This window comes from Macrotis lagotis, chromosome 8 (genome assembly GCF_037893015.1).
Source record: "Macrotis lagotis isolate mMagLag1 chromosome 8, bilby.v1.9.chrom.fasta, whole genome shotgun sequence".
Taxonomy (NCBI): domain Eukaryota; kingdom Metazoa; phylum Chordata; class Mammalia; order Peramelemorphia; family Peramelidae; genus Macrotis; species Macrotis lagotis.
Window position 1 is genome coordinate 117,300,085 of NC_133665.1, and position 27,161 is coordinate 117,327,245.

The following is a 27,161-nucleotide window of genomic DNA, read 5'->3' on the forward strand; positions in this document are numbered from 1 at the left end:
ATGGAAGACAAAATTTGAATATTGGGACTAAAGAAGGAATGAGAAGGTTATACATAGTAGCCAATAGGTCAACTAAGTGGATGATCAATGAGTCAATCAGCAAGCATTTATTAAATTTTTTTTGTATTAGTCACTGGATTTGAGATTCCAGGATATAAATAGTCCCTTCCCTCTATTCTAATGGGGAAATAATATGTAGATAACTAGGTAAGACAAGACATATACAGACTAGATTAATAATTGATTTTAAATGTAAAATTCAAAAGCTTATAAACACTTGCAAAAGGATAAATGTTGAAAACTATCTTTGCATATGGTTAGAAAATAAATAAATAAAAATAAATATTTTTTACAAGTGTGTTGCTCCCTTGGGGGTGGGGCAAAATGAGGGAATTGGTTATTGAATATTTACCAGCAACAAAGAAGACTGACTGGGAAAGACCTCCTAGGCATAGTGGGATTTAAGCTGAATCTTGAAGGAACAAGGGAAACCTTAAAAAGTGGAGGGTAGGGATTATATTGACTTTGAATAGAAGAAGATAGTGACTTTCACTCCTTTGAAACAGATAAAAGTAATGATTAGAATTAGTAAAACATTATTAACACAAAGAATTCCCTAATCCCTATGAGGCAGCTAGATGTAATCTCCAGGTTCTGTCCCCCTGCAATTTATTATGCTTCTAATTCCTTTCCACCACCCCATTCCCATCCTCTAGTCAGAATGGCAGAATGGTATGAATAATATTTTTGAATGATCTGAACCTCTCTCTCTCTCAATTTTCATAACATCCTGAATATATATATATATATATATATATATATATATACTATATATATATATATGTAATGTAGATGATTAGAAATATGCATAAAGTCATGGTGGAGAACACACAGGATTGGGGTTTGAGAATTTAGCTTCCCCTCTTCTGTTACTTTACCACTGTGATACTAGAGCTTCTCTTTCCTCATTTACCAAAAGGTTTCACTTCTTTTCAAATCTCAGACCTCACATTCATTAGCATAAATGGAGTATTTAATGAAGAGGAAATGGGAATACCATCCTGTTGTGTGACCTTTCATAAGATCCTTAGAATCTCTAGGTTTTTTTTTCTTCTTCAAGAGTTAGACTAACTGGCCTCTAAGATCTCTTCAAGCCTAATATTCAGTGACCTATAGGTTGGACTCCAGTTCTACTGCTTGCTCTTAGTAGCTGTGTGGCTTTATCCAGGTAAGTCTACTCTCAGTTTCTTCCTTTGTAAAACAAATTTTAAGATCATAGTTACATCTGGTCAGGATCTCAGAGTCCATCTAGTCTAGCCCTTGCCTTTTACAGATGATGAAAATGAGACCTTAGCCTGTTCATAGACTTGAATGCAGTCACATAGGTAATATCAGATACGGGAATGGAACCAGAGAAATCATTTGGTCTGGCATTACCTTGGCAGCCACAGGTGGCATTTGAAATTCAATTAATCTAGGAGTTTTTTTAGGGGCAAATTATCAGGCTAATTTTTAAATTGACAGTTTCGTATGACCTCTGAATGATATTATAAATATACTAATGATCTCTGAATGAAAAAATTGTTCCCTATTCCCTAGTCTAAAACAAGAGGCAGGATGATTTCCAGTATAGAAAATAATGTTACATAACAATGGGGATAATGGTAATATGGTGGATAGAGCTTTGGGCCTAGAATGAAAAATGCTTGAGTTCTTTAATTTTTAAAATGGTAATATTTTATTTTTAGCTTATAGAATAAAATAAGCATTTCCATGTTATAATAAAAAATAGGTTTACACATTCAACTGAAAGGTTATTATCTATATAACTTGCTCTCCTTATATCTGTATTTGTGTATGTATAACATCATTTTCTACATCTATTTATCAGTTCTTTTTCTGCTTGCAGATAGCATCTTCCTTAATAGATCTTTTGAACTCAATTTGTCATTTAATAGTCCAAATAAATTATTCACTCAAACTGCTCTTAAAACAATACTGCTGTTACTGTGTACAATGTTACCTTGGTTCTGCTCATTTCTCTTTAAACTATTAAACTATTAAACTCTATTAAACTTCCTCTGACACTTATTAACTGTGTGATTCTGGGTTGGTTATTTAAGTTATATCTGCCTCAGTTTCCATAACTGTAAAATGGGGATGATTATAGCTTCTACCTCCCAAGTTTATTTTGAATATAAAATGAAACAATAATTATAAAGAACCTGATACAGGGCAGGTATTCAATATATAATTATTTCCTTCTCTACTTTTTTAGTTGGTTATTATATGGGTATTTGAAGGATTTTTCAGTTTCTCAGAAATTACTATAAAATATAAGTACTGTTACTTTAACAACCAAAGACTTACCTGTTTGTAGCAAAACGCACTTAGTGTTAACTGTGGCTTAGTAAATTAATTCTGGCCTTTGAATCAGGAGAACTGAGTTCTAGTAGGTCCATTGTTAGCTGGGTAAGTCCTAACATGTCATTTCCACTTTGGGGTCTTAGTTTTCTTATCTGAGAAATGGGGACAGTATCAGCACCATCTATGAATATATATGTAAATAAAATTGCTTTGAAAACTGTTTAATATAAAATATACACAATGTAGTTAAAGATTAGTATTGAATAGATTGTACACAAGATTTAGTTTGCATTTTGCATCTAGTTATATGGTCCTTTTTACTCATTGTGCTTTTTTGGTTCCTTTAAGGGTTAAACAAATGCTTATTTTTATTAGAATTGAAACCTAAAGACATCTTCCTTCCCTACTTCATCACAAGACTCTTCCCTCTATATCTCAGGGTTATTCACTTGCATGTGATGCAACGGGAGCATCTGTTTTGTACAGAAAACACAGGATTTCAACATCTGCAAAGGGCAGGCTTACAGAGCTCCCAAGTGAATGGGACTCTGAGTAGCTATCCCCTCTCAGCAAGCTTTGTGTCTCCTCTTCAAAACTGAAAAGAAATGCTACAAACAGATGTCCTCTGAATAGCACTTATGACAAGAATTCATGGCTGAACAGTGAGTGCTTGCTAACGCTAATGAAAGTCTTTGGGGAAAATGAGCAACCTAACACTTAAAATAAGAGAGGGGGAAAAATAGCTATTTATTGAAATTTCAAACTGTGTTGTTCATGTATTTCCTTCAAAATTGCTCCCTGAATTTATTTATTTGCCATTTTTGGACTGTTACTTTTGCTTGGAGGCCTCTAGGCATATTGCACAAAATATCCATAATAACTTTAAAATGAGGGGAAAAAAAACAAATAGTTTAAATAGCCCCAGGTAGTATGGCTCTGAGGGCAAAGCATTTTATGAAGGGTCTTATTCTAGGTGCCAAGACTATATTTTTGCACAAAACTAGCTTGAATGATTAAACTTAATTGACCAAGCCTAATAAAAGACCTGTTTGTTACAGGTGACCAGAAACTGGAGGGAGGTAAGGAATAAGGAATTACCCCCTCAGGAGACAAAGGACCACTGGGAGGTAGAGGTGAACAGGATTTAATTCAAGCTAATAATATGTCAGAGCTGAATAAATGATGAAACAAATTCTTTTCAACAATTTGACAGATTTGTTTTGAGAGATACTGGGGATACAAAGATGAAGAATTCTATTATTATGTCGTAAAGGAGCTCACATTTTATTTGAAGAGGTATTGTTTCACAAACTTTTTTTTGATGGATGCTTAAAATAGTATTATGAGATAGTTTAATTTCAGTACTATTGGCACCACTTTACATATTTGAACAAACTCAGGCTCAGAGAGATTAACGTTGCGTATTTTTTTCTTTTTTTTGAAAATTTAATTTTAAAATAGATGTCAAGAACAGATAAATCTTGAATTGTGGTCCAAATAAAGAGCATTACTGAATTAAAAATCTCTGTTGGCAACTTAGAAATCATTTGTTTTTCCCAATTACATGTAAAATTTAACATTTTCAACCTTTATATTAAAAATAATTTTGAGGTCTAAATTCTCCTCTCTCCCTTTCCTTTTTCCTGAAATGTTAAGCAGTCTGCTCTGTATTATATATGTGTGATCATAAAAATAGTTAATATTGATTGCATTTTGATCTCACATTGATGTTATAGTTAGTTGGTAAATGCTAGAGCTAAGTCTTTGTCTTGGTCTTCTTACTGATATTCCTACTCATAAGTATCAGGCACGTGGTCCACAAAATGAATGTTACCTACAATATTACCAAAATGCATGCTGATCCAGATGAAAATATTAATAAAATAAAATGCAATGCAGCATAATGTTAATAAGTAGCATTCCGAGACAATATATACTCTACAAGTATTCTTAAATATGGTTTAGTGTTCTACATTTCTATTTAAGACTGACACAAAACCCCAGACTCAACTTGTTAAATTTTCAGAAAAGATATCTTGTATTCCATATTGTTATAAGGATGAAATAATCGACTTTTATACAAGTCATGTTCATAGTAGGGATTAAGTAACTACCCAATATAAGAACAGTCTCAAAATGAATCATTCACCTGAGAAACTCATCAATATTCGGCATTAATGTAAGATTAATAACAATAAAAATTGACCTAGGAAATTTTATTTCAAATTATGTACAGCATTTACACATGAGTTCTTTCTGCTGCTGCAGGGCCTGAATTATTAATCTTTAAATTTTTTTCTCTCTCTCTTACACAGAACTCTGAAACACAGGCTTCTTGTTAAAACTGCTATTTAAAATTTGTTTTTCAATGAATGACATTAAAAATATTCCCATTTTATGGTTGAAGTAACAAACAGTTTGGGAATATATGTTCACAGCACAAATGAGTACACTTTTTGAGTTAAAAATCTAAATTTTACTCAAGTCTATGGAGAATTCAAAAATGGCAAGATAATTGGTACCAGAAAAAAAACTACTTTCTAATAAAAGATTTGGGTCATTGTAAACTTTGGAGGTGCCTCTATGATTTAGTGGATAAAGGCCCTGACTTGGTGTCAAAAAGACTCATTTTTCCGAATTAAAAAGATGACCTCAGATACTTAGTAGCTGTGTGAACCTGGGCCAGCCACTGTGTCACCTATCTGCCCCTTGTTAACAATTTGTGCCACCCCGAAGTAGAGTGAACTGCCTTGGTTGGTAGTGGATTCCCCTTTTGGTGAGGTGTTCAAGCAAAAATTGAATGACTACTTGTTGGTTATTTTGTGGATGAATTCATTTTTCAGGTAAGTTGAAGTAGATGGATGCTGAGTTCCCTTCCCACGCTGAAATGTTGATAGTTTTGATTTGCTCATTCCAATGACTGTTGGAGAATGGTTCCCAACTAGTTAATTATTATATTGTTGTTGAGATGGAGAAATGTAAGCTAGATGATGGTGTAGTCATTGGTAGATTGATGGAAGAAAAGTCAAATGAATAGTGATATCTCAAATTTTCTTTTATACTTTAAAGCATGAAAAGCACTTTCTACCCAATGGCTCTTTGAAATAGGACAAGTGTTATCTGGGGAAACAGAGAAGGAACTTGGGATCCTGTGGTACTAAATTTAAAAAGAAAATTCATATGCAGTCATTTATCTAAGAAGAAAAAAAAGTTTACTTTTCCATAGGGGCAGCTCAAGAAGAACAGGAGTCTCATGCTTTTCATTTGTAACTTTGTGGCTTAGAACTTGGATCTAGGAGTTGGAAGCTCTTCTATATGGCAGGGGAGTCAATGGCTTTGTGTGAGGTTATAGGAAAGAAAAATCAATTTGTTTCAAATAAATGTGAGTGAAGGAATCAGTCTGCTGCCCTACATCCAGGGTTTGCTGTGAGATCAAAGGAAATGGCCCAAGGTGGATTAGGTGAGAGAGAGAACTTGGATTTTGGAAAGAGAGGACGGAGGTAGCAGTTGTAACCTGGTGGGTGGTATTTCCCCAAAACTATATCAAAAAAGAGATAAGATGATGAAAGATCATAAGACAGGGTTCTGTGTATTGTAGCATATCTAAATACTAGGCATGTAAACTCCTACTGGCCCAATTTCAGGAAGCAGCTGCAGGACATCCATCCATTCATTCATTCATTCATTCATTCATTCATTCGTTTGTTCATTCGTTCATTCGTTCATTCATTCATTCATTATTCAGCACCTACCCTGTGCCAAAAAAATTATACTAGATAATGCAAAGAACAATGCAGTATGTCCTAGCCTCGAGATACTTATTGTACTGATTGAAAAACAGTATCAATGCAAACAAATAAATAAAAATATGCATAATGGTTTCCTAGTTCTTGGGGAAGGAGAGGAAACAGTAGCAACAAAGAAAGTCTTTAAAGGAGATCTTGTCTTCAATGAGACTGGAAAGAAGCGTCTAGGAGAGGTAGGTTAGAAGGAAATATCCTACAGAAAGGGTAGATAAATCACATAAACATATGGTGAGAGGAGATGGAATGTTGTGTGGAGGCACTGTCAAAGAGAATTCCTGAAGGTTAGTCACTTGTAAGACTTCTTTCCTGTGAGTTTGATGGAAAATTCTATCAAGTAGAGTCCTGGAGAGCACAAAAAACAACAAATCTTTGGAGCAAATGTACATAGACTCAATGTTTTCCCTTTTCACTTCTTAGAATCTCTGTCCTCTTTGACAAGAAGCACTAATTATTGCATAGATAGTTGTGATTAAGTGAGCATTGAGATACAGTTCTGAGCTACTCACTCATCACATCATTAAATTTGATATTGTAGCAAGTAGGTTACAGTTAAGATGGAACCTAATACAGCTCTGTTTGGGAAATGGGACAAACCTATTTTTTTTGGGGGGGAAGAAGACAATAAAATTGAAAAAGAATTGCAATTTACTTGTTTTTCAGGTTATATATTTCTCCGCATGGATTTTGCAATCTGATAAATATGCCCTATTTCTATATCACTGGGTAATATTAATTCAGAGTAGTTTATTCATGTCATTTGATAAAGAACTCTAGTTAACATACTTTGATTTAAAAAATATCTCCCATTCTTAGGTGAATATTCTATTCAATTGAAAAATGTGCGTTAATAGACTAAATGCAGGGGAAAGAATACAAGTATACTTACAAGTGTCAGGTGAATTGATGAAATAATAATGCAGAACTTCAAGGTCAAGGAAAGAGACTTGGAAATGAAATTGCAGAAAAATGTTTAAAAGTCCTCGGGATATCAATTTGATATGGCAATTCCATGAGTTATATTTTAAGGATCTTTAAGCAGCATATTTAAACAGCAAACTTAAATATGAATATGATTTTTATATGTATAAGAAAATGTCTAAAAATCTTCAAGTATCTTCAAAGCATATTTATATATACTTAAAGATATTTGACTGGATATATAAAGAAATATTGGGTCAAGCAAGAACTAAGGTATCATAGTTTTAAGATTATTTTATTGTCCTAGGATTTTATGCCATAAGATCATTAGATAGAAAAATAGAATACTACTTTATATCTAGTTGTATTTTTGATCAACACGTAATTATAAAAAGCCTTCCCTGTGCCAGGTACTATTCTAGGGACTTGAAATACAAAGAAAAAATATATTCCTGAGCTTACATTTCATTATATTCTATTTTATTCTTATATTCATTATATTCTATTTTATTCTTAAATTATGTTTTATTTTTATATATATATATATATATTACATTTATGTTACATCACAGTAGAATAAATCTTCAGTTTTTTACTTAATTCTCTTTGAGTTCAGTAGGATTTAGAACTTACGAATTTCAAATCTAAAGATCGTAAGGCATCATAAGGTATAAACAGGAAGCAAAAGTTGCTATTACAATTCAAGAAATACTTATCAAATACCTATTATATCCAAGAAATAAGACTCTGGGGATATTAAAGTCCTTGCCCAAGAAGGCACAACATGAATGCAGATAATTAAATACAAAGAATATTGATAAGATGAGAGGGCAAGAAAAACTGGGGGCTGAATGGGACATCAGCAAAGGTGTAGCAAGTAGTCTGAAAAGAAGATAAGGATGCTAAGGTGCAGAAGTGATGAGGAAGTATTTCTAGAAATCAAGGGACACCTGTATGAAAGCCTGGAATTGAGAAAGAAATAGATATACATTACCCAAATTGTAGCACAAAAGACCTTACACTTTTTCAGCTATTCATAAGTAAATATGACTTAAAATATGTCTGAGGTTAGGAGTTAAAATAAATTTTTCCATCATGAATAAAATCTGTATTTAGTAATGTATGGTGCATCTTTAAACAAAGTGGCTATAACTGTTATCCGTCTTTTATAACTGAATTGCACATTTGGAAACTACACTATTATTCTTTGTTGTCACTAGCAAGCAAAAGCACTATATGTCTTTCTTCCCTTTTGAAATTGACTGTTTCTCTTGAAGAAAACAACTTTTATGATGAGTCCAATAGAAAACAATGGCATTTTAAAACAATTAAGGCAGGAGAGTTTCAATGCAAAGTAGGAATGCTGACAGGGAAGGAATTCTAAAGCTTTAAGAGAGGACTCATAATTCCTGATTTTCTTTTGCTCATATAATGGAAAGAAGAAATTCTTAAATTAAAAGCAGAGTATGTTCCTAGACAAAACAGACAACATCATACTGAAATATCAATGTTATTTGCAGTGCTTTTTTCCAACATGTACAAAAATTTGGGGTATCTTACCCCAAGGACTACTCTGGGATATTTGGTTTTGCTATAAATCACAATCAATGAGGGATGACAGAGAATTCAATCTCCATGTTTTCTTTTATCTTCACTTAACAGGATGCTCAAATTGCAGGGATGTTTTCCAATAGCGCCTTCGCAAACTGGTGCATTCACAGAGACAAAAAAAAGCTATTTAAAAATACAGAAGTTAGCAGTAACTGTCTAGCTACTGTATACACAGCTGCTGAACATTAACGGGAAAGCATTTTTTTTAAAGCTCAGAAATGGAGATTTTATACTAGGAAAGCAAAATGATGGAGTGATATTGATAATATTAAACAAACGAGCCATGCATGTGATGTAACCCTCTATTTTTCCCTAAATTTTGAAATTTCAATGACAGTATGACTTTGTTTATAGTTTCTAAACTGAAGATTATTTGGGGGAATATATGTGTGGTAACACAAAGATGTCTGTAGTTTAAATATCCAATATGCCTGGGGTCAGTAAAATGTGACACTTTGCTGAACTGAATGTATTAGTTCCCTAAAGCATGGTCTTTGCTCCAGGGATTTTAGTGTCAGGGCTACTTGTCAAGGACCATAATCACCTTGCTGATAAAGAAACTGAGACCCAAAGAGATTCAAGACAAAATTATAAGAGGGATATTGATAATATTAAACAAAAGAGTAATGAATGTGATGAAATCTTCTGTATATTTCCTTAAAATTTGAAATTTCAGTGACATTATGGCTTTGTTTAAAATTTCTAAGCTGAAAAGTATTTTGGGGAATGCATGTGTGGTCACACAAAGAAATTATTTAAGAGGTTATTATCAAAGAGTGTATCAAGGACCAAGGAGGTAGTTAAGTAGGTAGCAGGACTGGAATTTAACATGAAACAGCAGTATCTTTTTCCTATGCCATTCTACTACATGGAAACAAAATAAGTATGCTTTTGGACAAGTCCTTTATCTTAAGGCCTCACTTTTCTTATTAGTAAAATGATAGATGAGATGGACTAGATCAGTAGTGTCACACTCTAATAAAAATAAAATAATAAAAATATTAATAGTATAATAATAGCAGCAACTAATATTCATAAAGTATTTATTAGGTGCCAAACATTTTACAGTTGTCTGATTGAGTCTTGTAATAAACTCTGCAGGTAAGTGATATTATCCTCATTTTGCAGATAAGGAAGCAAGACAAAAGAGAGTGAAGTGACTTACCTAGGATCACCCAGCTACTATACATGTCTGAAGCTAGATTTCAACTCTAGTCTCAGACTTTAAGTTCAGTACTCTTTCTACTGTGCCATCTAGCTGCCTCCTGTGTGAGACTTTCTCGATTGTTCTGATGAGTGTTTTTTATTTGTATTTATTATACTTATATTTTCTCTATTTGGTCTCTATGCAAACTTGTTGTGTTCCCATTAGTACTGAAGATCTTTTTAAGTGGGGATTATTTCATTCTTTGTACTTCTATCCCAAGTATCTAACATATTGCCTGAAACATGACAGGTGTTCAATAAATACTTTTATTAAGATTTTTATGTTATTTTTTCAAACAACCTGGACATTCGATACATCTATTCTTCTTGGTACTTTCACTCTTCCCCCAACTGATCAAATTTGCAACAAAAAAATATAGCCTTTAATAAAATGCATAGCTGTATAATCTAGAAATTCAAATTACAAAATACAAAATACAAAATACACACAGACACACACACACATACATCATATATCTTTTCTCTCTTTGATGTCTTCGGAATATAAAGCCAAGAGTGTTATAATTTGGCAGGTAAAAGGGAATGCACATTGGATAATGCTCTGAATGTAGTTCTACACTGCTTCTTCCAGAATGGCAGGATCAATTGACAACTCCACTAACAATGTCTTTGTGTACCAGTTTTCCTGAAGCTCTCCCAACCTTTTTTATTTTCTTCTTTTGTTATCTTTGGCAGCCTCCTGAGTCTGAGAGGCTCAGTTGTTTTCAGTCATGTCTAACTCTTCATAATCCCATGTGAAATTTTTACCATTCTTTCTCCAGCTTATTTTACAGATGTGGAAACTGAGGCAAACAAGGTTAAATGACTTGTTCAAGGTTAGATAGTCACCAAGTGTTTGAGGCCAGATTTGAGTTCAGGAAGATGAGTCTTAGCGAGTCCAAGCGTAGGATTCTTTTATCCACACTACATCACCTACCTGCCCTTGTAAATACCTCATAAAGTGCTTATATGAGGATCAAATGTGCTGAAAAATGTAAAGTGCTTAGTAAGCACTAAAGGCCAATATACATTTGAGCTATTCTTATTGTACTGCTGAAGATGACTAAATCTTATATGATCTTTAAGTGCCCTTGCAACTCAGGGCTGAGGATACTTGTCCCAGTCTAAATACTGCTAGAAAGTTAATGCCATCCAAACAACCTGGTAAAGATAATAATCTAAGAACTATTTTCTTTTTTCTTTTTTATAGATGAAAAAACTGAGGCTAACAGATTAAATTAACCATGGTAACAAAGTAAATAGGGAGTTCAATCCCTAACTCTTGGCCTCAAGTTCTGAATTCTTTCCCTTCTGTCATATTTCTCCAAGAATAAGAATTCTTAGGGCTTATTATAACCCCCAGGCTTCCCCCATTTAATTGTGGTTTTGTCCCTAAAATTCCATGGATCTTCCACAGAACATTTGCCCAATGCATTGGAAACTTTCCCTTGATTCTTTAATTTTGAGAATGGCATAGAGAATGGTACCAGTGGGGCATCTGAGCAGTCTATGATCTGTTGTGTTAATAACCAGTGTGGTAAAATGAACCTTGAATGGTTCATAACTGGTTCAAATACTGCTCCTGACTTGAATTGAATTTAAGTGAGGCAGAGTTACATAAAGTTATCTCTTCTAGAATCATCAAAGTCCAGTGGCAGGGCAAAAATCAACATGACTGATGATGGCTGGGAAGCAGTAGATGACCTTGGAGTTTTCAATGTCTAATCAAGTTCTACATGTTCCATTGTGCCTCTTCAGGTGCCAGTAGAGAAAACTGTCCTCATCTGCCTATTCCTCTTGGGGTAAGGCTTCCCATGTTTGCAGTAGGTATTCCCTAATTCATTTGTTAGATTTGCCTCAAAGGATTGTTGTAAGGGTCAGATGAGATTATGTATGCAGAGTTTTTCTCAAGTCTTTTCAAAGAATCATATAAATCATCAGCTATTACTCATCATTTTAGTTACCTGACATGCTTATCATGGTTTATAATCAGGCATGTTTGTTATATTTTGTGAGGAGAAATGACAATTTCCTTACTCTTGACATCAGAATTGCTTCTGGATCTTTATCCTGATGTAAAACTTGATAAACTCCAGAACACTGAAACTTGATTAGAGCAAATAATTTTATTACTTGGTATTTATTTTCTTTTATTTACTTAAATTTTAATATGTAAAATTAAAGGGAAAATTACTCTGTTTCATAAATTCATGACCCAGATACTTCTCCTTCAAAATTCAAAAAATTGAGGCAAAGGTATTTTCCCTGGATCATCTGGATAATTGTCTCAATTCAATACTCCCCTTTGCTTGAATTGACAGAGATTAAAAACAAAATCCAATAATCCTCTTCACAGGGTTGCTGTGAAGAGTAGCTAATAAAAAATGAAGTGTTAGATAAACACTAAAGGTGTATTTCAGAGATGTAGAAGCTCCACTGAAATAGAGAAAATCTATTTTCTGAAATGCAACTCAATCCCCTTGTCAACTAATATCCCAGATTCTAGTCACTTCCACTGGTAGAGTTTAGAATTACTCAGAAAATACATATCCTGAGATTTATTCAGTCTTCAGAATTTATTGTTTTTCCTTTCTTTTATTATCATATTTTGTGTTTCCCCCCAGCTTCTTTGTTAATGTTTTCTATTTCCTTGGGGGGATAGTTTTAATGATTCAGGATTGCAAAAAATACTGTACATTGATAATAATATACAGTCCTGTTTTAAATAACCAATATATTTACTTGGTGAGTCATGGCAAGTGAATCTATCATTTGTTTTATTTGATTACTCCATGTACCGAGGAATGCTCATTCCCCTAGGAAAGAAAAGGAGGGAGACCTTCTGTACCTCTTTTGTATATTTTTTCTTCCATCTGTGATCACAGGAATTTGAAGCATCTCATTCTCTGCACAAACCATGGATAAAATTCACCTGCAGATCGCTGAATTTTTTTTGACTACAATCAATAGTCAATATAGCCATATAAAATCTGGTCAATAGAGTAAGGCAATGGAAAATATGAAAGACAAGTAGAGCAACACTCCCCGCCCCAACTTAGATCAGAATATAACTCCATACCCTACAGGTTTCTAAACAGTGAAATATTGACTGCTTGCACGAGTTGTTAACATCTGTGATTTTGCCTCCCCTTTAATTTCTTGGTATTTAACTCTTAGTTATATAGTATCTTCCAAACCCTTATTCTTAAGTGTAATTCCACCTTAGTTTACCTTGAAACAACATGTTTGTGAAAACAACATTATGTTGGAATAGATAATTTTTGTCATTATATATAAATCAAAGACTTTGATCCTTACTTTTTTTTGATCTGTAAAATGAGGGGGTAACACTAGATAAGGGAAGCTAGGTAACTCAGTGGATTGAATACTGGGTCTGGAGTCAGGAAGACCTGAGTCCAAATCTGATCTCAGGCACTAGTTGTGAGACTTTGGGCAAGTCACTGAATCTCTATTTGTTTAATCCACTGGAGAAAGAAATGACAAACCACTCCAGTATCCTTGCCAAAAATCACATGAACAATATTGGGATGATATGAGTCCCTGGGTCACAAAAAGTCAGGCATGACTAAATGACAATAATAATAGTAGATCAAAGGTTCTTAATCTACAATCCTTTAAAAAATTTGTTAACTTATAGTTGCCTTCCTTTATAAATGAAATATATTTGTATGCATTTCATTTTATGCATTTAAAAACATTTAGTTCAGGAAGGGGTCCTTAGACTTCAACAGAATGCCAAAGTGGGACTCATACACAAAACAATATCTTCTCAGTGCTAAGAACTCTAAGGTCTCTGCCAAAGACAATGGCTTTGATTTTGCTTTCATAAGCTATCTGAGCTTAAGACTGAGTTTATGATAAAATATTTCCCCCCAAATCACTAATTCAAATGTTATCAAAAACTTTGATTTTTTGTGTTGCATATTAGTCACAGCCCTGGTTGATATCACTCACCAATCTGAGAAGTTTGGTCCAGAGTAAGGGGTTGGGGGGTGGGGGGCTTGTAGGATAGGTGATGAGTCAGTTGCTGCTAATTCTGAATTCTTTTTTTTTTATGTCTAGCAATATGGCATCATATAGCCTATATGTGTACAACAATGTTCATAGATAAACAAATGGTTTTGTGGGTACATCTTTTTATGTATTAGACAATTCACTACTTACACATTCAACATTCACACAATCCTAGGCTTCCTAGAGTTACAAAGGCAGAAAATATCAAAATTCTAGTACTTGGTAGTATTTATAAAATACTGACTTCTTTCCATTCTCTTCATGAATCAATCCTTGGGCCAAGCTTGAATTATAAAAAAAAAAAAATAAGTCATAAAACAAGTACAATTCTTTTTTATTTTTAGGTTTTTTTTTTACAAGGTAAACAGAGTTAAGTAGCTTGCCCAAGGCCACACAGCTAGGTCATTATTGGGTGTCTGAGGCCAGACTTGAACTCAGGTACTCCTGACTCCAGGGCTGGTGCTCTATTCATTGCGCCACCTAGCCACCCCCAATTCTTTTAGGATAGATGAAGACGTCACACATTTCGGATACCCATGTCTTGATACTTTTGTCTAGTGAGGGGAAAGAATTGGCTCCATTCAATTGACTCCATTCATAGTGATGGCATTAGATGGGATTGAACCTTTACTTAATTATTGCTTATATTCCCAAATCCATTCTGCAATGAACAGCACAGTAATATGACTCATGACTCCATTTTCATTGCCCTAATATATGATATTCTATGGGGTTTGTTTTGTGCCTTTTTACTGCTTGGCCACTTCTACAGATAGAATCCCTCAAACCCTGGCCCATGAACCATTTCCTACAAGAAGGTCTTTCTTGATCACTTTTTTCCCAAAGTAGAATATAAATTAATTGAGGCATATACTTTTGTTTTTGTCTCTGTATTGCCAGTACTTAGCACAGTGCAAATCATATAGATTCTCAAAAAATGTTTATTGAAATTAGTATATAACACACCTAGACAACAGAAGAGAAGACTTAGAACTAAGCGCTGAATTTCTTATGGCTAAGGAATAGCTTTGAAGAAGTAGACGTGAACTTCTTAGAGATAACATAACTCAAGCTCATCCAGAGAGGGAAACTGAAGCCTGGGTTGACTTCTTGCCCCAGATCTAAAAGACAGGGTTTGAAGGGATTGACCTAGAATTGAAGATCAATTCTCTAACTGCCAAGGCTGTTTGAATATTTATAACATCATTCATGGGCCATATAAAATTATGAACTTAAAAATTAGCCTACTATATTTGGTCAAAATATTTTTTTCTTAAAAAGCTCTTAGATTTAAAAAAAAAATTGAGTCCTGCCTATGGTTTCTGTGGCAGTTCTAGAACAAATGATTTTGCAGACCTTCTACTGCCCACAGGTTGGACATTTCCCACCTCTGTGCTAGGGTAACTTAGTAATTAATCAGTAAGCATTTATTTATTTAGCATTTATTATGGACCACATGATATTGTGACATAGGAGACAGAGAACTAATCTTAGAAGCCAGAAAGAACTGAATTCAAATTCTGCCTTTGGCACATAATATCTTTGTGTACTTGGGAAAGTTCTTTAACCTTTCAATGATTCAGGCAACTTTCTAAAATTATAAGTTGCATAAAAGACATTAACACTGGTAAGTAACCAATAAATGTTTATTAAATGTCTTCTATGTGTAGGCCCTGTTTCTCACTAGAGAAGTATGACATAGTTGGACTTCAGGCAAATCACTTTAGTGGCTCAATAGAGAATGGGTTGGAATGGGAAGAGTTCTGAAGTAGGCAGACTCATGAGCAGGCTATAGAAATAGTTTGTATGAGAAAAGGGGAATAGATTCAGGAGATATTGAAAAGGTGTTTTGGCAACAGATTGGATGAGGGGATGGTGATGAAAGATAGTGAGGAGCCCAGAATGATACCTAGATTGAGGATCTGATGATTGATTTCCTTACCTAGGACTTACCTATAACAAAGAAATAACAGTTCCAGTCTCTATCTTTATTTGCCAGTAACCAATTTCTACTGTTATCATACTCTATTTCTTAATCTTGAAAAGGAGATAACTGACTTCTCAAAGAATCTTCCAGAAGAGTACAAAACTCTTGCAGATGCTACCAAACAGGAAACTTCAAAGATTTTTTTTAAGGTTTTTGCAAGGCAAATGGGTTTAAGTGGCTTGCCCAAGGCCACACAGCTAGGTAATTATTAAGTGTCTGAGACCGGATTTGAACCCAGGTACTCCTAACTCCAAGGCTGGTGCTTTATCCACTTGCCACCTAGCCACCCATGGACTCTGTCTCTTAATCTAAGGATAAGTTGAACTAAGTTAGGAGATGTTCATCATCAGGAGTTTCTACACCAAGTGATGGTTATTTTTGACACCAACTTATAAAAATCAGGAGAAAAACATGAAGGCTGCCATGATCTGCAGAAGTGTAGGCGGGGCAGGCAGTTGTGATGTAATAATTCCTTGGAAGGATTTTCTTTGTGATCTTCAATTCTCTGCTCCCTATTTCTGCTTTTCAATTCCATTTTAAGTGTTGTCTTCCTCAGTTCAAATATAAACAAGCTCTTTGTGTTTGTATTTACATTTCCAGAGATGTATTGATCCCTAACCAGTTAGTACTTAACAAATGCTTCTTCATTTGACTTGTTTTGACTCACTAAATGATAGGTTCTTTCTTTTTTTTAACTTTTAAAGTAATATAGTCTATATTAAGTCACATCAGTTGCTTTTGGGTAAGGGAGAACCAGAGCCAGAGAGAGAGATATTGAGGGAGAGAGGGAGAGACAGAGAGACAGAGACACAGAGACACAGAGACAGAGACACAGAGAGACAGACAAAGACAGAGAGATTCAGAGACAGTGAAGGCACAGAGATAGATGATAGAGACAGAGAGACAGAGAGGAGACAGAGACAAAAGAGAAACAACAAACACACACACACACACACAGACGTCTTGTTTTCTTGCTTACTTGCACTGGAAAAACTACACTTTTCATCTCTCCATTCTCTCATGTTCTTCCTGCATACCTAAGCTGCAAATATCTTCCTCAGCGACTTCATGAACTTTGCAGGCACATTGCAAAGCTCTGGTCAGTAACTGTTCTCTGACAGGTCCCCAGTCTCTTTGGGTCTAGGAGGATTTCTTTGTCCTACTTTGTCCTACACAGTCAAATGAACGCTTTCATAACATTCCAACCAATGGATGCAGAGGATGATGCTTCTCTGCGATAAACACATTCTTAAAGCCTTTTTCATAAGAAAGCTAAATTGACTTGGTCCCAAGAAGTCTGAACACCACTTTTCAAGTATGCAACATATCTGATCTGATGTGAAGGACTGACTTCTGAGGACATCTTGCATGCCTACGTTCAAATGCACAAAATAATTGATTTTTGCCCATATTGAGAGTTTTAGAACTTTTTCTTTCATTGCAGGGTGCATCCCATCTATGACTAACCAGTCCAACTTGAAATTTGCTGCAGGCTCATAGAAGTCAACTGATTTTTCTAGGGATCCAGAGCTATTGAGAGTAAAAGGTCAGATCTTCCTGACTCTAAATCTGGTACCTATCCCAATTTGCAATATTGTTTCTCCTCTATCTTTATATTCAAAACTATCTAAATGGAAAGATGATTTCTAAAACCATTTATTTTTGTTTTTTATTATTGTTTTCTATTTGTTTTGGATTATTTTTTGTTATTTTTTTTTTCTCTTAGAATGATTAATTCCACCTAACCCAATCCCTACTTGAAAACCTCATGACTTCTTTCCTATATTATTATGATGACTTCCCACTTGGCTTCAGTATATTAAATCTTATCCCACATCATTCTGCATAACTGCCAAAATGTATTTTCAAAAGTTCAAATTTGACGATGCTATTCTCCTTCTCAATGATTTCCAGTGTCTCTCTATAACCTTTAGCATAAAATATAAATTCTGGTTGGCATTTAAAGTTCTTTCCAAGTGATGCCAGCTTACAGTTCTAGACATTTTACAATACTTTCCTTCCTGTACTTTACAATATAGACAAAGTAGTTTTCAATATTCTCATATATGAAGCTCCCATTTGATATCTTTATATTTTCACTGGTTGTTTCTTATATTTTTGAATATACTTTTTCCTCAGTCTTCCTTCTGGATCATTCTTCATCTTTTCCTAGGCTCAACTGAAGTTACATATTATACATTTGACCTATCCTGATCTCTCCCCTTGCCAGCTTCTAGTGTTCTCTTCATCACTTTATATTTATTTTCCATATGCTTTATATATGCCTATATTGTCTACTTTGGCATCATCTAAGCCTTTTAAGAGCAAAGATTGTTTTGCTTTTGTCTCTGAATTTAGGGTAGTGCCTAGCATATGGTCAGAACCTGTGAAAATGTTTATTGATTGTTAATAATCAACTAAGTAAAATATTTTATAAAATAAGACATAGAAAAGATAGTACAAGGGCTCAAAAAACTCCTCTTCCTCTGTTCCTGTTTCAATTTGAAAAGGAAAATAAATGAGGCCCTGCTTAGATTTTTTTTATCATTGGCTATTGAAATTTTCAATAGATGTCTTTCCTCTAAGAACTAAGCAGAACCAGATTTTAAGAGCTTAAATATTTCTAAGGAGCACCATGCCAGCCATTTGATTTCCAAATAATACTGTTTGTTTCATGGTGTTTCTTTTTCCTCTATCTAAATATATTTTTGAAGGTAAGAGTCTAAGCTTAAGCCCCGAAGCTTTCATATTTTAGCATTATTCAGCAATTCCATAGTGATATGCATGAGAAATAGGGGGGGACGATGAAAATTTATTCAATTAGAACATCTATCCCCAAATAATATCAGACTATTGGCCTTTTGCATTAGCATCACCATTAGCAATTTCAGTATGTAGATTAAATTGACCTTGAATTGGAAACTATAGTCTATCCTTAAATATCAGAATAAATGTATCAATACAAAAATACAATCAGTATAAAGTATAAATGTAATTTTAGCTTGCTAGAACAAGGGATAGAAAGCTTGGTGAGGAGGCTCATTTTACATTTTTCAGGGCTCCCTGTGTCCCTGTCTTTGTGATTATGTCTACAGACTATACTTGGCTATAGTTATTGGAGTCTAGAATTCAGCCATGATGAGAAGCTGTTTCCTTCCATTGACTATGCCTGGAGAATGCCCAGTACCCACAAGGAAATAGGAAATAAATGTTGGGATGCAATCGTATGTTTCTTTAGACTCCCCAAGTTAGGAAACTAATTGAGCTGACCCAATCTTAGTTCTGCAAATCAAATACTTGGACAAGTTTAATTGAACTCATCATTATGGGATATTTCCTTTCAAGATGATGGCTAGGCTTTAGCCTGAGATTTTCTTCTATTATAATTAGCAATACCAAGACAATGTCAGGCGCAGTGGTTAGAGATCTGACCTCAAAATGAGGAAGACATGGTTTAATTCCTGCCTCTGACATTTATTGGTTATATGATCCTGGACAAGTCATTTAACCTCCTAGAGATCAGAGACGGGGCTTCAGACTCAAAGTTGAAAAGCACAGGTCCACATTGCAAGAACTAGCTCCTTCCTGGGATCTCCTTTCAGAATCAGGAATCCCTGAGTTAAAATTTTGTCTCCTAGGTTTACTGACTATGTGATCTTAGGAAGTCACTTGACCTCTTTTATTTCCTCATTTATAAAATAGGAATGAGTAATTAATTACAGCCTGCCTCACTGATTGTTATGAAAATAAGTGAAAATAAACAACAGTAAAATGCTTTGCAAAACTTAAAGTGGTATTATTATTACTTTTATTTCTGTAACACTGATGAAATCACAGGTTCAATTTAAAGTGCACATACACTGTATACACTATGGTGGGTCAATCAAAAATGCCTGTGACTTTTCTCCAAATTTTCCATTTTCTTTTAAGTTTCTCTTTCTTAATTCAAATGCAGTTTAGTTTTCTCTTCTTGAGGTTTCTGTGATTATGGATACCTAGATCACAGAATCAGCATCTGTCATTCTGCGACAGATCGATTTTCTTTCTACACTAGCATAAAAAATTCCCATTTTCTATTTTCTATATAGATTCTGAAATGGAGATGTGCAGGTAATAAATTATTTGTGTTTGCTGGCTATCAACAGAGAATTCATGCTACACACTGATTAAGCATGTGCCACCTACCCAAAATATAAACTGATGGTATACTTGTTTACTCTTTCAAATATAGGTTTCATCATACTATGCCATTAAGTTACCCTAGAGGGGAAAGCAACACAAACAGTAATAGAAGAAAATTCAAAAGTTTTGGATTGGTATAAGGGTATGTATATATATATATGTATATATATATATATATATATATATGTGTGTGTGTGTGTGTGTGTGTGTGTGTGATGGAAACTTAGGGCATCTGGGTAAAGCCTACAGATCTCTTCCTAACATAACATTTCATAAGTAAATAGTAAATGTATAGTATAAAATGTAAAATACATATAATTGCAAAGAAAACATAGAAATATAGCTGTATATGAAATTCATCTAATAGATTTATATGTATATATACATATATGTGTGTGTTTATATTTATTTCAAGTATAGAGGCAACTATATAAAATTAGTACTAAGTTTATAGATTCTGGGTTAAAAACCTTTGGAGTAAATACAAATCATTAATCTTCTCAAGTATCGAAATGAACCTAAAATGAAACATGCATTGCATATCTTGCATAGGATTATGAATTCTACTGAACTAAAATCTAGTTTAGTAGGATAGGAAGATACAATGGAAAATATTTTCATTTTCTTTTCTCTACCTGAAACCTATACAACTTCATAGTAAGTTGTGTAGTAAGAAAATCAGAGGCAAATGAATTAGTACCCTTCATAAGTACCTTTCAGTGTTGTAGAAAGGGCACTGCCTCATGCACACCAAAAATTCCTTTCTAAGATTGTCTTCACCAACTATGTTGAAAAGTCCCTATGACTGGGACTGTAGACATGCTCACAAGCTTCCAACTCAGAGGTTTTCAACCTTTTATCAACATGAAGTTAGATAAGTTAAAAAAAATAGTTCATTATGTTCATTGAACTCTAACTTCATTTTTTTCAGTATTTTAAGTTTCAGTATTTGAAAACCATTGTTCTGAGAAAGTATTCATAGATGTCATGATAAAGATATCTATAATACCCAAAAGGTTAAGTACTCTAACTGCATTTGCATGTATATATGTTCTAAAACTGCTCTGAGATTAAGGGCCTTTCTCATCATCTTCTGCCACCATCTTGGATGAGGGGAATTAAGGATGGGATGAGGAGGGGAAAGATATTTGGAGGTGAACTTCACTCCCTGTTTTCTTAGCCATGTTTATCTGTGTTCTCAAATTCCATATCATTCCTTGGGAATGTTAAAGTTAGCAACTGACAATATTCTATGGGAAGGAAAAGGAAGAGAATGGAATTTATTAGGCATCTGCTATAAGCCAGTCATTGTGCCAAGCACTTAATATATATTATCTCATTTCATACAAACAACATCCTTCTGAAGTAGGTACTTTCATGGTCCATTTTTTATTTGAGGAAACTGAGGTAGACAGAATGTCCAGGACTATCTAGTTGCTAAGTATCTCATGCTGTTCTTTAACTCAAATAATTCTGACTCCAAATCCAGTGCTGTATCCTCTTTGCCATCTATGGTACCTTTCTCCATGAAGAAGAGAAGAGTAGAAGAACCCAACATCCTCACTCTTCTGGGTTGGGAAAATGATTTATCTGAAGCATAAACTCCTTTAGATGCAGAGATGTGGTACTCGATGAAGCATGTGACAGATTGAAGAAATGGCTTTCTGACTATATATGGAATCATCTCTCTTTGATTCTTAAATGATTATGGGTAAAACTTTTAATAAGAGATTGCTTTTATGAAAAGGGTTAAGTCAAGATGGATCTTAGTAGTAACGTTGATGATTGGGAGAGTATGACTTGGTTTGAACATAGGTAACCAAAGGAAAGTCTAAGGTTTTTTTGTTTTGTTTTGTTTTTTTCATCCAAGGGACTAGTGAGATAAGTATTTGTATGTTAATTTATTGTCTTTATGTATTAAGAAAATTCCAAGATCTAGATATCTAAGTCTAGTCTTTCTCCTGATTTCAAGTTTCTATCACCAAATTATCTGTTGGATTTTGTGATAGGTTGAATGTCTATTAGGTTTAAAATAGTTTTTTTTTTTCCCTCCTCCCCTTAAAAAGACTAGAAAGCTTGAAGTGTATAATAGTGGAGAAATGCTCAAACTTACCTCTTGATGAAACTTCCTAGTAGTCTCTGGCAAAATGATGTGACTTCCTGGTCATATAAGGGGATAAAATCACCCTCTCAAGAGAAGTCATAGTCCTTCAATGATGGCCCAGATTTCTCATGAAAACAGGATTCACAATAGGTTGACCAGATTTGTTTTTATGTAGAGGCCATATCTATGAAAGTTAAATGGTGAAGTATTCCTTTTGAATATCCCTTCTATGACAATAACCAAGAAAATTTCCTTTTGTAAACTTGTGAAGAATCATGAGTGTCCCATTTCATCCCAACATTGAACTTGAATTAACAGTCTTCACTGTCTGGGTTAGGACCACACCTAACGGACATCTCAAATGGAAGCTCTTGAGTCTTTTCAAACAGAAACTGCCAAAACAGAACTTGCTATTTTTCCCATCTCCATCCCACCCTTCTTATGGGTGTTGCTCTGCTATTAAAGAAATTACTATTCTCTAAATCACCCAGGACAAATTTAATCTGAACACTTCGCTCTTCCCAATTCTGTATTTTTTTCTCTACATTGTTTTTCAAATATGCCCCCTTCTGTCTATTTGCAGATAGTCTGTTAGTTTAGTCCCTTATCACTTCTCCCATGGATTTTTGCAATAGCCTTCTTCCTCTCCTTTGTTCTTCTACTCTTCTCTTCTTCATGGAGAAAGGTACCATAGATGGCAAAGTGGATACAGCACTGGATACAGCACAATCTCTTGGCTCTGCTTTGACACTTTCATTTGTTTCAGTTGAAATGTGGAGAGTCTGCAGCTTCATTCCATTTTCTTTTCTTTTTCTAGCTCCTAGAAATTGATTGAGAATTTTAGAATAATTTTCATCATATTTCATCATATTATTTTCCTTTTTTTCATCATTGCTCTGGATTGGGAAGTTTAGTCATACACTGTTGGACCAATTAAAGGTATTGATTTTTTAGCAATTACTCATTTATCATTCCTAGTATTAATGACATTTTTATTTTTCTTATGGAAGATATTTTTGATAGATATGCATTTACATTTTTCAGTTAATTGTTCATCTAATTCATGCAATAGGTGGTTCAATTTTTGCTACATAGATATATTTATTACTGAGCTAAAAATTCCTCTATTGGTAATATACTCATAGTTCCCATTCTCCTCTTTTAATCAATAACATAGTTATTTTATTTCTTTAAACTCTGCAAGAATTTTAGAAATAAGGCTTAAAATTTCTCCAAGAATCATTATATATATATATATATATATATGTATATGTATATATATATATATATATATACTATATTTATTATTGGAAAAAGTCTTAGTAGACATCTCATTCAAGTTTCTCTTTTTTGTTGTTGAAGAAACTGAAGGCCAAGGTATGATTGGAAATAACAAAGAGTCAGGTTTTGAAGCCAAATATCCTCTGCTTCCCCATCTGGTAACTCTTTCCACTGAATTACATTTAATCATGGAATTTCAGTAGACTCCACTGATTATATAATGAGAGAAAAATCTACCTAGTCTTCCTTATCTTTTTCCTTCAATATTAAAATCACAAAGTAAAATCTACATACTTCACAAAACATTAATTTCTCTTAAAATTATATATTTCAGTTCACCATAATGCTTTTGGTACCAAAGCACTTGTCTCAGCCATTCCTCATGTTTGTTTACTTCTTCGTTTGGTGATTATCCAAAGGCTGTTGCTGCAATAAGATTTTAAAATGGCACTCTTTCTTCTTTTCCATACCTTTTCAAATACATATGCAATCTTTTTCTAAAAGGTCATTCTAAATGCACCATATTGACAATTTATAGTGCATCTGAATGAACCTCATTTTAAAATGCACCATTTTCTTCTCTGAATTGCTGTCTTATTCAAAGTTCCATATTTATTCATGGCTACTTTGGAAAATTGCTGAATTTTAGTGATTAACATTTTCAGATGAAAGATTGCATCATGTACTTACTAAAGTATATTCATTGCACTGTGCAAATGCATTGTAGTAAGAAAATTATTTGTTTATGGATTGTGTACTCCCTGGATTGTTTTATACTTTGAACAAATCATGAAATGATTTTTTAACAAGCAGTTTCACTGCCTGTCATATATAGTACAAGCAGTTTAAACAAGCAGTTTAAAAATCTATTAATAAATTCATCCACCTTTTTCTAAGTAAGTGGTTGATCCATATTGTCAAAAAGTAACCTAAGGGAAGAAAATTACAACTTGTTCGATAGCAGATGTCAGAATTAAGTAGTTTTGTACATAGATAATTGACCACAGTTTGAGTAAATTTCAATTTTTATAACAGGAATTTTTTCCCTTGCTGCCTTATGAAGAGGGCACATTCATGTCACCTTATTGAATTACCTGCCTATGCCATTGCCACCTTTGAAATTGTCTATCCCTGATACATATTCTCTTAGATAAAATCCTCAGGGAATCCATTTAAATGCATGTTATATTGTAGCCAATAGACACTGTTCGTTCGTTTTCCAGAGTGTGTGGTCAGATCAACTCTTTTTCATTATATATTACTGTCTGGGAGACTCTACATTTGGTAATCACTATAATATCATGTGCAAACAGGAATATCTAGATGATTTCCACCATCCAAAGGAAATTCCTAATAGCCAAATTTCAAGACATTTTTATTTTCAGTTTTCATCCTTCTGAATCTTTGCAGCATTTGACATTTTTGATCACTTTATCCTCCTGGGGCTCCATCCTCTTCAGAATTCTGTTTCCATGTTTTCTTCTACATGTCCTCACTTCCTTTTGCTGTCTCTATGTCACTCCCACACTAGATTCAAACCAAACTTCATTCTCTGAAGTTACCAAATCTGATGGCTTTTTAAATTCCTCTCCTTACTTCTTTAAAGCCTTTGATACTGCAGATCAACCAGTTTTCCTTAATACTCCCTTTTCTACATTTTCATAAGACTCCTCTCTTCTTATTCCCCTTTTATATATCAAATTCCTGCTTCTCTGCCTCCTTTGCTGGATCATTATCTATGTCATACTCATGAATTGTGGGGATCTCCAATGACTTTGGGGCGCTCTTCTCCCATAATACTATTCACTTGCTTATTTCATCAGCTCCAATGGTCTCAATTATCATCTCTTTACAGATGACTCTAATATCTACTTTTACAGCTCTGACTTCTCTCTCAACATCCAATATTGCTTCTTCAATTATCTTTTATATATGTCAAACTCAGTATGTAGAGGCATCTTAAACAATGTTTCCAAAACTGAACTCATCTTTCTTCCAAAGACTCACTTTTGATAACTTCCTTATTATTGTTCAGGGTGACACCACTCATCTCAGTCACCCAGACTCACAATATCAGAGTCATAATCAATTCCTCACTCTTATGTCTTATCAGGACCAATATTCAAGTCCACTGATTTTTCTTCTGTTAATCATTCTCTCCTCTGATATTACTATCACCCTGATGCAAATTTTTAGTTCACATATATGCTACTACAGTAACTTTCTGGAGGGACTCCTTGTCTTAATTTTTTCCTATTGTAATCCTTCCTCAGCTATAAATTTCCTAAAGTATGTGTCTGACCATGTCACTTCTCCCCAGTAAATATCCCTGGCTCCCTGTTACCTCCAAGGTAAAATATAAAATTCCCTATTTCATTTTTTAAGTCCTTTATAACCTGTTCCAATCTTAGATTTTCAATCTTCTTATGACTTACTCTTCTCTCAAAACTCTGCAATCTAGAGAAATTAAATTGTATTTCCTAATTCCTAGTATTCTCATTGGCGATTTGCAATACCTGACACTTAAAGTCTCAGTTTAATTCTCATCTTTCACAAGAAGCGTTTCCCAGTTCTATTTAATATTAGTGTTTTCCCTATGAGACTATTCCCATTTTATCCTGGTGGTATCTTGATTGGACATATAATTTTTTTTTTTTGGTATATTGTCTCATATTAGATGAAAAAAGAAAAAAAGCATATCCATCAAAATGGAGTATAATCCTATGGGGGAGAAATTGATATTTACTGAAATAGAGGATTTCCAAGCATTCCTGATGAAAAAAACAAAGCTGAATAGAAAATGCCACATTCAAACAAAAGACTCAAGAAAAAGCATAAAAAGGTAAAGATGAAAGAGAAGTCATAAAAGTCTCAATAATATCAAACTATTTACATTCCTTTATGGGAAGATGATACCTATAACTTCTCAGAATATTGTCATTACTCGAACAGTTAAAAGGGGCTTACAAAGGTAGAGGGCACTAATATTGAAATTATCTAAAAATAGAGGAGTTATTAAGCAAGGGAGTAAAAAGAAGTAGAAGGACAATTTTCTCAGATAAAGGAGGTACACAAGGACAATTTTTTTTACAGTGGAGAGGGAAAATGAGGAGCAATGTCTGAACACCTTACTTTCATTGAGTTTGGTTCAAAGAGGGAGGGAATACACACACACATATGTACTATAAGTTCATATATGTGTACACAAAATAAACACTGTGTGGAAATGTATATATACAAACATCAAAAATATATGCACACATACATACATTATATATATGTATACATATATATATATGTATGTAAAGTATAGCAGAAACTAAGGGAAAGACTAAAAACAGAAAACCACTGATCTTTAAGCAATCTAAACAACCCAGAAAACCTAAGCTATCACGAGAGGCTGAGCAGTAAAGAAAGAGAAGCATGAAAGGATCCCTGAGGAATCAATCTCCCCAAGAGTAAGTTGCTCTCCCAAAGGAAGACAACCCATTAAGGCATAAGTAACAAAGAAGGTATGGGATTCCTGAGAAGTTTTGTGATCATACTCCCCCCATCTGGACTGCTCTCCTAAAGGAAGATGAGCAGTCTACAGTCCAAGTGAGGAGTGAGTGAGCTTTTAAAGGGGTAGGAAGATGAGATGTAATTTAGGTATATGTTGATTGGG

The 27,161-nt window shown here is 34.1% G+C and overlaps 1 long non-coding RNA gene across 3 annotated transcripts in view; it reads left to right on the forward strand.

The window, feature by feature from the left end:
• Positions 1-1,156: 1,156 nt before the first annotated feature.
• Positions 1,157-27,161, forward strand: part of LOC141496117 (uncharacterized) — a 49,134-nt gene continuing 23,129 nt past the window's right edge. Inside the window, exons 1-2 of one of the 3 annotated variants that reach the window (XR_012470941.1) lie at positions 1,157-1,228; positions 20,162-20,254. This is a non-coding gene — a long non-coding RNA (uncharacterized LOC141496117). Of the gene's footprint in view, positions 1,229-16,480; positions 16,552-20,161; positions 20,255-21,612; positions 21,824-23,033; positions 23,156-27,161 lie in introns of those variants that run through there. The other 2 variants (XR_012470940.1, XR_012470939.1) reach the window with 2 other exon arrangements.